Genomic DNA, 14,941 nt, shown 5'->3' with positions numbered 1-14,941 from the left:
CTTCCTTGGAGATAACATGTGCTAGCAAGATTCCATCACCTTAACAAAACACACATTTAGTAGATTCAGTGAGATTCCTACTTTTTGAATGCCTTCTCTAGGCAAGATAGATGACTAGTTTCATTCGTATATACACAAAAATCATCCAAATAGATTGCTTAAAACTCAATCAAATAATCCTTGAAATTTTATACCATGAACCCTTGAAACCTAGATGGCACATTTCTTAGTCCTAAAGTCCCAGTGGAAATGCATGCTTTACATGCATATGTGCTCCACTCGATGATGTAGTCTTTTGATGGTGTTCTAGTGCCACGGATATTTGATTATGCTCACTGATGTAACCATCCATGAATGAGTACATCTCGTGTCCTGCCACTTGGTCCAAGATACTATCCATGAATGGGATGAGGAATGGGTCCAATTTGGTCTATGCATTCACATTTTTATAGACCAAACACACTTGAAGTTTTCCATTCTTCTTTGAGACCACCACAATCAAAGAGAGGAAATCACACTTGTTGATTGTTTAAATCAATCTTGTCTTTGACAAATGGGTCAAGCTTGGCCTTTAGTTGCTTGACATAATTGGGATTTATCCTATATCTCTATTGTTGCACCGGCTTAGCATGTAGTACCAAGGGAATTCTATGTTAGTAGATCTCAATCAGTGCTCCTCAAATATATGTGTAGCTCCATGCAAAGGCATCCTTGAAGTCTGTAAACATGGCCTTTATTTGGTTTGCGAACCAAATAAGTCAACTTATGGTCATTTTTGTCTGTAAATAGTGCTTAGGGTAGAGGTCTTTTATTTTGCTAGTTGTTTCTCTTTCTACCGTCATTCGACTTTGGCTACTATAAGGAAGATGTCAATCTCACCCAGTGGTAGTATATTCATCTCCATCAATCATGTTTCCACATCCTTTGGGAATTGATCTTCTATTTCTAGGTCCTTTGGCCTGTAGCTTTTTGGGATCTTGTTGGAGTTTTGTCAGTATCTTAACAACTATCTAGTTAGTTCTACTTGTCATGACTTCAAAATCCAATCATGGAGTACTTTGGCACTCTTTAGCTAAGGCCTGCTGCTTAGAATTAGTGGGTAGGCATTCTCCTCCATGGCTATCACAATGAGGTTCACTATGTAGTGGCTTCCTCCTATAGTAATGACCACTTTTGAGAGCACACCTTTGGGATAGATTGGCTATTGATCTGCCATTTTGACCCAAAATGGAGATGGCATTCAATTTTTCAACTTTAGCCTTTGAACCAAACTTTCAGAGATGGCATTTAATTTAATACCTAACCCCCATCCCCCAATGACACTTTGAATGTTTTTCTCTTTGATTTAATGGGAACTATCTCATTATCACCAAAGTGTTAATTATTAGAGTGGTGGTCAACGATTCCATGATAGGTATGTCCTCTTCTCAACTTGATGTGAACTGCCTTGCAAAAAAAGCACAGTAATATGGAGCTACCTCCAATAGTTGTGCGTGTGTTAAGCTAAACTTTAGATAATTCTTCCCATGATTTTGTTGCTGTGTTACTTAGTCCTTCTCCTTGACTGAGTTTTGGGTCCTTTGCTATAGTTTGTTGATGCATTTTCTTACTACTTAGTGAGCTTGGTCAAACTTCTTGGACTTGCTCGGTTTTGTTTTCTTAGTACTCTAATAGGGGGCTTTTCCTTAAATAGTTCCCTTGTTATTTTTCTTGTAGCCTCAATATCATCTTTCTACTTAATATCTTTCCCTTTTTGTATCCTCCTTGGCTCTATTGTTGGTCCCTTTGAATTGGTGAGTACATTAGTATCCACTTTCTTTAGCATATCTATGAGTAGTGCTTAGCATCCCGCATGTAGAGCTACTTTTCTCATCTTTGAGTTGTTGAGGAGATTTTTTATGTATTTTTCTTGTTCTTTCCATATTTTTCACTTCTCTTCACATGATAGTATTCTTCACAAAAATAGCATCTAAACCTTGTCTTACCTTTGTCTTGGTCTTGGTGAGTTTCTTGGTCTCGATCACCTCGGCCTCTTTGGAAACCTCTTTCTCTATTGGGCCATGGTGGCCTACCATTCCATAATTTGGCTTCTTGGATGGAAACAACACTCAAAGGTGTCATGGACAAGTTTTATGCAAGCCTCGTAATATTTGGTGCAACACTCTAATTAAGTGTGACCACCATTAGTGCACCACTTCTTATTGGCTCTGGGTCTGCCTTGGATGCCTAGCTCTTGCAATGGTTTCTTGAGTTGTGCTATCAATGCTTATTTCTTGTTTGAGGGAGATGGGAGCCTTTCTCCTCACTCTCCTCAATTGTCTTCTTCAGTTTTGGCTTGACCATGCCATTCTTGAGTGACTGAGAAACTTTCTAACATCTTGTAAATTTGGTGGGATTATGTTGAATGACAAAGCATGATTCTTAGTACATGTGGATGCTTCAAACCCAACTAGCTTTTTAGGCTCTGAATGAAGCCGATATGTGATGTTGAATTATACCCTTGAACCCAATTAAAGATTTGATGTGAATGATAGTGAGTTGTTGACCTAGGATTTCTAGCTGATTGGTACATCTCTAGAGTTAGGAGGGCACCCTTTTTTAGAGATTTGATTCATCCAAGACGTTTGAGAGGGGATATTGAAGTGAGTCTATGTTGAGTATTGAGAATCTAAACAATCATAAAAGCCTTTTTGAACCACATGTATAGCTTTGATAAAGCTAGGAAGCAAAAACAATAGAAAGGGAAGAAGTAAGAGGTAGACAAAACTTGCCTTGACCTCATTGTATCAAGAACATCCCTTGTAGTTCCTCTTGTATTCCCCAAGATGCCAGCACCTTTACCAAGAAGAATGCAAGTTTCCCCTACAAGTCCTCCTATCATAGTTGTACCTTGAGTCTTGAGAGTACTTCTACTTTTGATACATGCATTGTTTAGGGATATGGATCTTTTATTTCCTAATTTCAAGGGGGTTCAAGGAGGATTACCAAAAAGCGAGCGGCAAAAAGCAAGAAGACCCAAAAGACCAAGCGATAAGAAGTGAGAAAGACCTTCCAGGTCTTGGATCCACGATAGAGAATTTTTTTGTAGGAAAAAATGATGGAAATTGATGAGGAGAGGGAGAGGAAGACGGAAGATTTCACACTAGATTTCCCCACCCACCATTGAGTGCTCACAGAGGACAAGATCTGGGAAATGACTATGATGAAGGCTTGGTATCAGCAAATAGAACTGATGGCCTGACTCGACAGGATCATCGATCCCATCCAAAATGGTCTTTTGATGTGACCTTTGAAGACACATTTCCCGAACTCCCCAGAAAAAGAACACTTGCAGCTAACCTTCGCCAGTCAAGCCTGAAAAGGGGCTTAAGGACCCTCAAACAAGACAGAATTTCTCCCACTTTGAGTGAAAAGCCACTACCTTAGGAAAAGAATGGACACGCATTGTCAAACTTCAGAGCTGGGAGGGGTGGCACCATGATATCTTACTCGACGACTGCTTAGAAAGCTAGAGGAGGGTTCTTCTCCCTCCCAGCAAGAAAGGAGCTTACTACTCGCTTTGCCGACTCAAGAAGGATAGAGGAGGACAAAGAAAGGCTTGCTACTCAAAACCCACCAAAGTAGGAGCGACGGACCCCAAGGAGGAGAAAGTAAGGAAAAGGATGACTCACAGACCCCAGAAGACAACACCAAACCAGCTGAAGAAGAAGAGGCTACTTGTGGTGAGGGCCAAGAATCTCCAAGAGGTAAGTAGATTGCTGCCTTCATTAATGAAGACTTGCTTTCTGATTCCATTGAATGGCTTAGTACCCACACATTAATTGGTTTCCTCCCAGGGCCTAGACCTCCACTAGCCTTCATTGAGAATTGGGTGAGAGCAAACTGGGTTAGACAAGGCATTAGTGTCACCAATGTTATATTTTTAAGGAATGGGTTCTTTGTCTTCCTCTTTGAGTCTCCTAGCATGGCCTCCAATGCTCTCAACTACACCCTCTGGACTATCAGACACCAACCTCTCTACTTAGAGAAGTGGAAGTAGAACTTTAACCCTGATCTCCCTAGATCCACTATTAATCCTATGTGGGTAGAGCTCCCAGATCTGCCCCTCTCTCTCTGCAACCAACTAGCTTCCTTGTGCAGTGGTCTGGGTGAGGTAGTTGGAGTTGAGAAGAAAAACTTCATCAATCCTAGAGCTAACCCGCAAGTGTGTATTAAGATGGATATTACTAAGTACCTTCCCAACACATGTGTAATGGTCAACAGGAATGGAAGTGTGTACAGGGAACAATCCCTTCTCTATAAAAATCTTCCAAACTCTTGTTTCTTGTGTGGACTCTCTAGTCATGCAATTAAGAATTGCCCATAGAGGAGGACCAAATCTAAGCCCAAGGATCCTGCACCTACCAGTAGTAAACAAGCTAAAAATGGATCCCCAAGCTAGTTTCTACTGAAAAAGCCCTTCTCCAAAAGATAAACCCTGTCAAACCCTTGCTCCCCCAAGATAAAGGCAAAGGGATGATTGGTGACACCATAGTTTTGAACAATGCTTTGGACACCCTGGCAGAGAGTTAAATTGAGGAGTGGATTAAAAAAAATCAGAACCTGGACATTGACTCTCAGATAGAACCAGGCTGGTGAAAAGATTTTGAGGAGGATATAAACAGAGAGGATGAGATGGCCTCTTCAAAAATCAGTGGAGGAAGACCTAGGAGGTGATCAAGATATGGGGGTTGAAAAGGATACTACTGACCAAGATAAGGCTTTTACCCTACTATAAAGCAAGAGAAAACTATCTCAAGGAAAAAATGCCTCCCCTCAGATAAACAGCCCCAATCCCAGGGAAAGGGAACTAAGAAGAATGTCAAGTAAACCAATAACCATCCTCTCACTCAATGTCAGAGGGCTTATTGACCCTAGTAGAGGAGAAAAGTTAGCTTATTGGGTTGAGAACTAATGCTCTTTCTCCTACTTTCCTTACTCTACAAGAAGTTAAAGTTTCTGGACCCTCTTTAAAGAACAGACTGACTACTATTGAAAAGAGAAGGAAATGGTTCTTCATTGACCATGAGGAGGGCAAGGGTGGGGTAGCAATTGGAGTACTCTCTACTCAGGGTCTTTTGGATGTGGAATTTATACACAGAGCTGATGGATTATGGTTAAATGCATGATACATGGGTAGACATTCACAATGGTGTCACTTTATGCTTCTAACAGTTCATAGGAAAAAATGGTTCACTCCTATTGGAAGGAAACAAATGCTTTGTTTTGCTGGTGACTTTAACATGATGGAAAGTTCCAATGACAAATGGATGGGTAAAGGAATATTCATTAGAGGTAGAGAACTGACCTTCTGGGAGGACTTAAAAGAAGAGCTAAGTCTAGTGGACATCGAGATGAAGGACACCTTCACCTGGTCAAAAACAGTCAAGTGGGGGACAACAAAAGAGAGGCTAGACTTGACAGGATATATGTTCACAAGATCTAGTTAGCCAAACCAGCTCTTGTTAGACTCAAGTCTTCTCCTCTTTCTTTCTTTTAGATCACAAACCAATCCTACTCAAGTGTGACTTTGGCCTGGGCCAAAAAACCACTTCATGGTTTAAGACTGATCCCAAACTTTTTGAGTGTTCAAGAAGGTGTTAAAGCTATTTGGCTCAAGGCTTTCACTAATTCTCCCTCTGCCAGTGAATCTTGGTGAACTGCAGTTGACTAGGCCCAAAAGTTCCTCAGAAAAGCTAGAAAGGATAGAGCTAAAATTAGGGCTAAGAGGATGGACAGCATTCAGAACATGATTACTACCCTAGAGACCCTAGCTAGACAGGGGGACCCACACATGCTGACTTGGTGCTCAAAAGAAATGAGTTTAGGATTCAAGAGTAGATTCTTCTAAATGACTCTAAAGTATACTTCAGAGATTGGTGGGCTGGCAAAGCTGACAGACCAAGCAAGGAGTACTTCAAATGTATTAGAAGGAAGAGGTACCCCCTCTTAGAAAAGCTGAAGACTCTTTGGCCCTTTCTAATGAGGAGAACATTGACCTCATTCAGCTTCACTTTCAGAGTTTACTGTCCTCTGCAATTCAAATAGACAATGAAGTGACTAAAGCTAGGAAACTTTGCAAGGAAGCTAGAAAAAACACTATTCTCAGCTTTGATAACAAGTACCTTGAGAAACCTCTGACCATAGATGAGCTTTTTGAAGCTGTCAAGGTGATGGCTGATGGTAAAACACTAGGAGAGGATGGACTACCAATTGAATTCTACAAAAAATTCTAGTCCACTATTGGCTCATACCTCCTCCTGTTATGGCAGGAAAGTGTTGAAAGTTGGTGCCTGCCTACTCACATCAATGGTGGTGTTATCAAACTTATTCCTAAGGAAGGAGATAAGTCTGAGCTAAGGAACTGGAGACCTCTCACTATGCTCAACTATAGCTATAAAGTCTTTGTTAAAGCTCTGTCTCTGAGGATTAAAAACAAAATGGCGAGTGGATCCTACCAGAGCAGAAAGGATTTATAAAGGGCAGACATTTATTTGAACCTATCATCAACATTTGGAGGGATGTGAGTATGCCAGAGAAACAAAACATGACATATGCTTCTTGAAGGTTGACTTTGACAAGGCATATGATAGACTTGAATGGGATTTCATCATCCAAGCTTAGGCTGATATGGGTCTTGGCCCCCTTTTCATTTCTTTTATCAAACTCCTCCTCACTAATGCTACAGCAAAGATATGTGTTAATGGGATCATGAGCCAACCCTTTGAGCTAAAAAGGTCTATAAGACATGGGTGCCCTATTGCCCCTTTACTCTTTGCAATTGCTACAGACTCCTTGGGGTGGCTTCTTCATCAACAAAGCCAAGAAGACAAGTTGAAAGGTATTGAACTACCCTCAGGCAAGCACCTTATCTGTCAGCAGTTTGCTGATGATACAAACCTTGAAGGTCATCATAAGGATGTAGCAAAGGCCCTAGGCAAACAGATGAAGAAGCAAGCATTTTTGTTAATAAAGCAATAGCTCCCCTTCAAGGCATCTGATATGACCACCCGAACTGGTTAGGCATTTTGGTAAGATGATAGATTTGACCATCTAAGTAACCTGACCCAGACCCTCTTCTATTAAGGCCCTTAAATGTAAAATCAAGAGGACAGCGCCCTCTTATTCAATGTGGCATTATCAAGGTGGCCATGGAGTCTTTAGAGATATTTTCAAAGCCTCTGGGTCCAAAATCAACCACTCTAAAATTCGATATGCAACCCTCAAGGGGATGAACAGCAAATGTTGGAAGGGATGGGATGCCAGAGGATCTCAAACATGGTTCAGAGTCTTCAGGCTTCTGCATATCCCCATGGGGTTTGATATTTCCCTCAAGCAAAGGTGGGATTGGTTCATGAAGAGATTCCAAAACAAGATGGAGGATTTCAAGCTAGTCTGGTAGGAAGAAAGACTGTTCTTAACCATTGCATTTACCCTATTATTATCTTCTACCTCACAGCTTGGTCCCCCTCCAAAGCTGGAATTAACAGATTCATAAAAACTTGCAGATCTTTTCTATGGGGAGGTAAGATACCCAAGGTCAGGGGTCAGGTGGGACTTCTGTATCAAACCCAAGCAGGAGGGTGGATTAGGAGTTATTGACATAGAACAGGTTGCTCTAAAACTCTCCTCAACCTGGATTTTAAAGGCAATCCTAAACCCTATTGAAGATTGGGCTCAACTTCTCCTTAGGAATGTCAGCTCCCTAAGACCCCTCAGAGTCCTCATGTGGAAAAACTACCCCATGCTATCAGCTATTTATAACCCAGAACCTTGCAAACCTAAAGGCAGCAAGCTTTGGGTCTCTCTTTGGACATCTTTTGATGAAGGGATCAAAAGCCAAATTGTCTTTTTAGGTAAAGGAGCTTTTATGACTCTGGACTCAATTTGGATTTCTGTTATTTTCAAAGAAGCTATGCTTTCTAATGAAGAGATAGCTAGGGCAGCTCTTCTCTTTAAAAAGGGTTGCAAAGCTAGGGGAAATTGTGGAATAGAGCTGAACTAAGGTGGAAAACTTTGGTAGAGATTAGGAGAGAGTTCAGCCTAAACAACAAAAGCCAATCACTTGTTCTGAGTAGAATACAACTTTGGAGTGGCAGCCAATAGTGGAAGGGGGGATCTTTCCTAGTTTATAGTAGAGAGTTCAGCTGGGTGGAGAGTACCTCTTTCTTCCCTATACCCACACCAAGCAAGGACATGGGTGATCTCTACAGGGTTCTTAATGACAGGTGGAAACTTCATGACTCCAAAGAGAAATGGAAATTCAGGTTTCATGCCATTTGGTCTCCTTCAATTCCAAACAAAATATCTGCCCTAATGTGGCTCATATTGCAAAAAGCTGTGTGGACCAATGTCAGAGGACTCAAGCTTGGGAAGGGTAATGGTAAATGTATGAATTACCCCTCTACCAATGAAGATATCTTCCGTCTCTTTGTGGCTTGTCCTATGGCTAGAAAGGTTTGGAAAATAGTCCAACTGGAGATAGGGAAGCCAGTGAATTGGAAGGCCATCTTACTTGGAGACTTTGCAAGGACAAAATAGGACACCTAGTCACCCCTGAGAGCACATGCACTTTGGTTCATATGGGTAACAAGGAATAATCTTCAGTTTAATCAAGTTATTTTGCAAGCTGACTTACTTTTTGTTAACTAGCTGAGTAGGACTAGAAGAAAATCATAGAACTGATTCACAGTTTCAACTGCCCTCTTCAATGCTGACTTTCAAGAACACACTCAAAGATGCTTTGGGATTTTTGAAGTCCCTGCTAAGATCACTAAGTTTCTTAATCAGGTACCCTCCACAAAGGTAAAAAAGGAACCATACTCACCTTGTGAAGCCCAGGCAGATGACATTGATAGCTTTTGGGACTCATACAGTTTCAATTACTCTGATTACTTCAATGATGACAATACAAATGACATTGAGGACTCCTACGTCCCTCTCTTTTGATTTTGTTGCTACTGTTTTTGTTTTACTTTAGAAATGTTTTGATGAAACTCTCCCCATGGGGGTTAGTTGTTCTTTACCAAAGAACATGTAAATATTTATGATGATGATGGATATTCTAATATAAGACAAATTTTTCTGCCCAAAAAAGAAGAAAAGAAAGACCCTTCCAACTTAAGTATCTAGTTTTACAAAACCACAACTTCAACATGCAAGTCTCAAACCCATCCACCCTCCAACATACCACTATGCACCACTATGCAATATAAAGAAGAGCAAAAAGGGTCTAGAACTGATGCAACTTTCCATCTAGGGGACATAAATATCATTGCATGATAATTTATGGCAAACCAAAATCATGCTAAACTGTGAGATAGAGCAAAACAACGACAATTTTTCAAAACCATAACGTCAACATGTAAATCTCAAAAGAGATATAGAGGATCGCTTAATGTTTCCAAACTTAGATAAAGTAATGAATACATATGCACTCCATACTTGATGGAAATACTGAGCCCATCCACCCTTCAACACACCACTATGTAATACAAAGAAGAGCCAAAAAGGATCCTTAACTAATGCAACTTTCTATCCAAGGGACAAAAGGATCACCACATGATATTTTATGGCAAACCAAAACCATGCTGGTCTTTGATATAGAGCAACACATATTCATCTATTTGGGAATATTTCCATCTACTCTGCAAGGTTTCTTCCAGCATTCAAAGCCTGGAAAAGTTCCACTTTTGTGAGAGCAGCTTGATGCATGAATTGATGGACTGTTGCACTTAGTCCAAGAACGAAAATAAACACAAAGTATATGTGCTTACAAGGCATGTATGCATTGTTCTTTATGTCACGTTGTTTAAAATCAAGACATGTGCAGCACAGAAACTTTGCTAGAGTGATAGACTAGGTGAGCCCTTTAGACATTGAATCTTCAGTTTGTGTATGAAACACATATACACCTCATTATGTATTATGATATCCTCCTTCACAACATCACCACTCTCCTTCATTGCCTTCTCTATCCTCTCTTTGAATTTCTTAATTTCGATCCCCATCTCACAATCTTTCCATCACGACGGGGTGGTCGTGCATGATTAATTGCACTACCTTGTTGAACTCTACTATCCTCGAAAACATCATCTAGGGTAAACCCTTCTTTGACCAAATGATCTCTCCCCTCCGTAGTTAGAGAGGTTCCCTATACAATCCTCCACACTCCTGGAAAATTACCAGGCATACCTTGAAAAGAATGATCCACACTCCATGTGTGGGTAACCGTGGTATTGCAAAACCTGATGAATTGCTCCATGATCCCTTTTGGATGTTGTCATCTGCCCTTGAAGCAAGGTGCAAGAACCCCTTGTGCAACCCCACTACCAAGTGGATTAATCAATGCTCCACATCTCCCATGTGCATCTGCCAAGTTTCCAAAGCATGTGAACACACTATGCAGTTTAGTTCTTTTTATGCCCAGGTGACATCATGCACATCCTCCTCTTTATAATTGCTTCTTATGGTTAACTTGAATGGGTCCCAATGTAAGACTTTCTTTTTTTACCAAGAACTTCATTCATTGTGACTGATATGTACTCTAATCGATTACTATCAAGCTCACTTTCCTCAATTGGTAATCCCAAATCCCTCTTTCTACGTACTATTAGGGGTATAGACATTGGTATCCTAGGAGAACTCAAGTTAGCCTCCACAAGTGTGGCCTCTGTTAAGTCCACAAATTTATTTCTTTGCAATTTACTAGAGCCACCCTTTGATATGCATTGCCTCATTACATCCAGATCCGCCGGTCCAGTTCCCAAGTGCTTGCTTGACATAAATGCATTATGATGGGCACTTTGTCGGGTACTTTTTGTGATATCCATAATTCATGCTTCATATAGAGAAAGTGTAAGAAAACAATACAACATTTGTGCTCAACAGATAACAGGATCTCATATGCAAGAGAGAAAAGTAGATAGTATGGAGAATAAAAAATTTGATTACTGTAAAACTGATACAATAGATGGCGCTGCCTCCCAGTCGTGCACTCCTGTGAGAGAAGCTTCTCTCACAGGAGTGCACGGCTGGGAGGCAGCGCCATCTATTGTATCAGTTTTACAGTAATCAAATAGTAGAGGACGGAGGTTGGATGCTAAGGAATTAGGGTTGCTGTAGCCAGTGATGATAATGGGCTTCACGGGCTTGCTCTTATATAGCCACCACTCATAGTTGGTTAGACCCAATTGGGCGACCGACCCAGTCCGCCGAAAACAGCCGACTAGGGGTCGGTCTCGAAATAGGCCACCGATCACATGATAGAATCGTGGCACAAAATAGAGCAACTAGACTATGATCTCCGTTCGGGGCCCAGAGCCATCCGAGATCATCTGAGGCTCCAAATGGGCCTCGCAACCCGAGAGTGGGCTACCCCGAGAAATGCTCCATCTACCCTCAGTGCGATCAATCATGGGATACCTTCCCGCACTTGCATGTAGCCTAGTTGGCAGTGTGCCAACTCTATCTGAAGCCGTTCAGCCATCAGGCCACACATGGCCCCTATCTGGTGTCCAAACTAGGACCTACTAGATAATGGAGCTACTCAAATGCCTTCTCCTCATATGGGGGGCTTACAAGTAGAGTTAGCTAGTTTTGTGTAGTTACACGAGAGTGGAGCTTTGATATCTAACACCCCCCCTCAATGTCCACCCACAAGTGAACTTACTTTTTCGGCCCAATGCCAAGTCGATGAAGATGCCTCTCCAACAAGTCTCTTCCAAGAGCCTTCGTGAAGATGTCCATAGCATTCTCTATAGTTGGACAGTACACCAAGTTGACCTCTCCATCCATCATGAGCTCGCATACAAAGTGATATTGAATCTCAATGTGTTTTGTGCGAGTGTGGAACATAGGGTTCTTTGCAATCACCATGCATCTCTGATTGTCACATGATAAGTGTGTAGGCTTGTTCTTCATTACACCCATGTCCCCTAAAATCCTCCTCAACCACACTACCTCGCAAGATGCAAAGCATGCTGATTTGTACTCAGCCTTGGTAGAAGAAAGAGCAACTGTTGGTTGCTTCTTGCTGACCCATGACACAGCTCTAAATCCAAGTGAGAAATAGTAACCTATCACTAATCTCCTGCTATCCACGTCTCCTACCCAATCCGAGTCACAAAATCCAATTAAGATGTTGCCCTTAGTATAGGTGATGCCATGATGTATTTCAGCACCTGCATCCCTGCCCTCCAATGGTTCTCTCGAGGCTTATTGGAAAACCTGCTTAGTACACCAGTCACAAAGCTGATGTCCGGCCACGTGTTGCACAAGTAAATCAAACTGCCCACAAGCCTTTTGTACTTCGCTTCGTCCACCAGTGGTGATGAATCCTCATTTGAGAGCTTCATGTCAACCTCCATGGGGGTGCCAACTATCTTGCACTCAGCCATGCCAAATGCCTTCAGTATCTCTCCAAGCATACTTCAACTGTGAGATGATCTGTTTTGGCTCTTGCCAAACTTCAATCCCCAAACAAAAATGCATCAGTTCGAGGTCTGTCATTTCAAACTCTCTTCCTAGCAAATGCTTTGTCTACGAGATCTTCTCTTCATGGTTCCCTGTCATGACAAGGTCGTCCACATAAAGGATCACAATCATACACCTGCCTCCTTCTCTGTAGATATACAAATTTGCATCAGATGGGCTCCTCCTGAACCCGTTTTGCAGAAAGTAGGCATAAATCCATTGGTACTACACTCATCTATATGCACCTTCGTGCTAGATTCTCAGTGGTGATGGTGATGCCAATCGCAATCATCTGATCGCACAGATTCTTCACCTTGGTGATGAATTTCTCTATCGCTTCAGACTCACATAGTTTCTCGTTCGCGAGTTGATCTCCATATTTTGAATCTGCATCTAATTCGTGGTCTCGTATTGATTCTTCAAGACCATCCATGCCTTCTCCACTATGGTGACATGTTGAATTAACGCCATGATGAAATCACTTACACTGTAGACAATAGAACAAAGTGCATCTGCATTTCTTCTTGTCCATGTGAGAATCTCATCCGCAGTTGGTACTATCTGTTGTCCTACATTGGCTGGATTCGTTCTCGCAACCGGCTTCATGTCCACCCTAGTAGCAGTATCCCAAAGCTCGTATGCGCTTAGGATGGTCTTCATCTTGAACTTCCAGAGTGGATACTTAGTGCCGTCCAACTTTCCACTTTTGCCAAACGGTGGGATTCGTAGTCTTGTGGGCTGGGCCATCTCTCACAATCTGCTCGCAAATAGAAACACACTACCAAATCTTCTTGCTAGAGTCCAGGCTCTGATACCATGTAAGAAAACAATACAACATCTATGCTCAACAGATAACATGATCTTGTATGCAAGAGAGAAAAGCAGATAGTATGGAGAATCAAAATTTTGATTACTGTAAAACTGATACAATAGATGGAGCTCCCTCCCAGCCGTGCACTCCTGTGAGAGAAGCTTCAATGGCATGCTAGAAATAGTAGAGGATGGAGGCTAGATGCTAAGGAATCAAGGTTGCTATAGCCAGTGATATAGCCACCACTCGTAGTTGGTTTGCCGTCTTGCCATCAGGCCACACATGGCCCCATCTGGTGTCCAAACCAAGACCTATCGGATAACCGAGCTACTCAAATGCCTTCTCCTCATATGGGGGGCTTACAAGTAGAGTTAACTGGTTCCCGCATAGTTACACGAGAGTGGAGCATTGATATCTAACAAAAACATATTTTCCTAACCCATGACTTGCCCTAATGCTTGAATGCTTATTCTCAAATAGATTAACTATGGGAACAAAGCCAGCATTGACTTGTTGTAACATGAACATGCCCTCCCATTGACTTACACGAATGTATCAAAATGCCATCCATTGTTGGAGACCAGGTAGGTCCCCATATTTACACGTGCTAGAGACCAAAACTTTACAATTCAGTTTTTACATTATGGTATGCTTGACCATGCTCATTTCCCAATGAAACACACAGGTTCTCTTCTTGCCTTCCATTTTGTTTCTAGGCCCGCCATTCTAAACAGTCCTAACAACAAGCCAATTTGCACTTATGGTTTCTCAAACCCATTCTTTAGCATTTGTTCATTCAACATTTCGCAAAATTGCACAAGGAATTGTGTTTGAACTCACACGTTGCTATTGTCAAAAGCTCTCGAACATATGGATCATAAACATGAGCACCCATGGTAGTCTAACACATATGTAATCGAAATGCACCCACATGTCACCCAAATTTCCACCAGGTCACATTCTATTTACAAGGTCCATTCCAGATGTAGGGCTGATAGTAGACATTTTAAAAATATGAGGATGGCCTCCATCTTCAAGCTAGCCTAAAAACAATATGCTTTGCAAGAAAGGATAAGTACACTGCTGCTTCAAAGCCAAAATTGCATCCAGGCCACTGTCGCCTATATAGGAATCCTTTCTTGCACATTTGACATATCTTTGAAGACGCTATAGTGGCACAATATAGTGATTGATTCAAACACCTCCTTGAACCTGGACTCACCTAACTTGTTTTACATGTGTCACCCTCTTTAACAAGAAACATGTCCATCAATATGTCTTTTATTACTGACATCTCAATGTTCTTGGAAGATGCATATGGAGCTAGTTTAGCTCACATTGACACCATATTTTTCGACCCGTTTGCTCTTCAATCTTGAGTCTCCTTATTCCATTGGATGGTCATGCATTCCCACATGTATTTCACATCTTGTAATCTTGTTGCATTCATGGGGCAAGCAATAGTATATTAATGCACTACACATAGAAACACACTCTGGTGGCTCACCACAATGTTTACAAACCAACATTTCCTTGTCTTCCAAGATTGGGCCAATAAAGGGAACCTTTTTCAACTTGCCCTTCCACTATATTTCATTCACATGCCACTGCATTCTA

The sequence above is a fragment of the Dipteris shenzhenensis genome, chromosome 12 (genome assembly GCF_047967505.1).
Source record: "Dipteris shenzhenensis isolate YYH24624 ecotype China chromosome 12, Dip_SZ_1.0, whole genome shotgun sequence".
NCBI classification, from domain to species: domain Eukaryota; kingdom Viridiplantae; phylum Streptophyta; class Polypodiopsida; order Gleicheniales; family Dipteridaceae; genus Dipteris; species Dipteris shenzhenensis.
Note: the sequence above shows the minus strand (reverse complement) of the source record.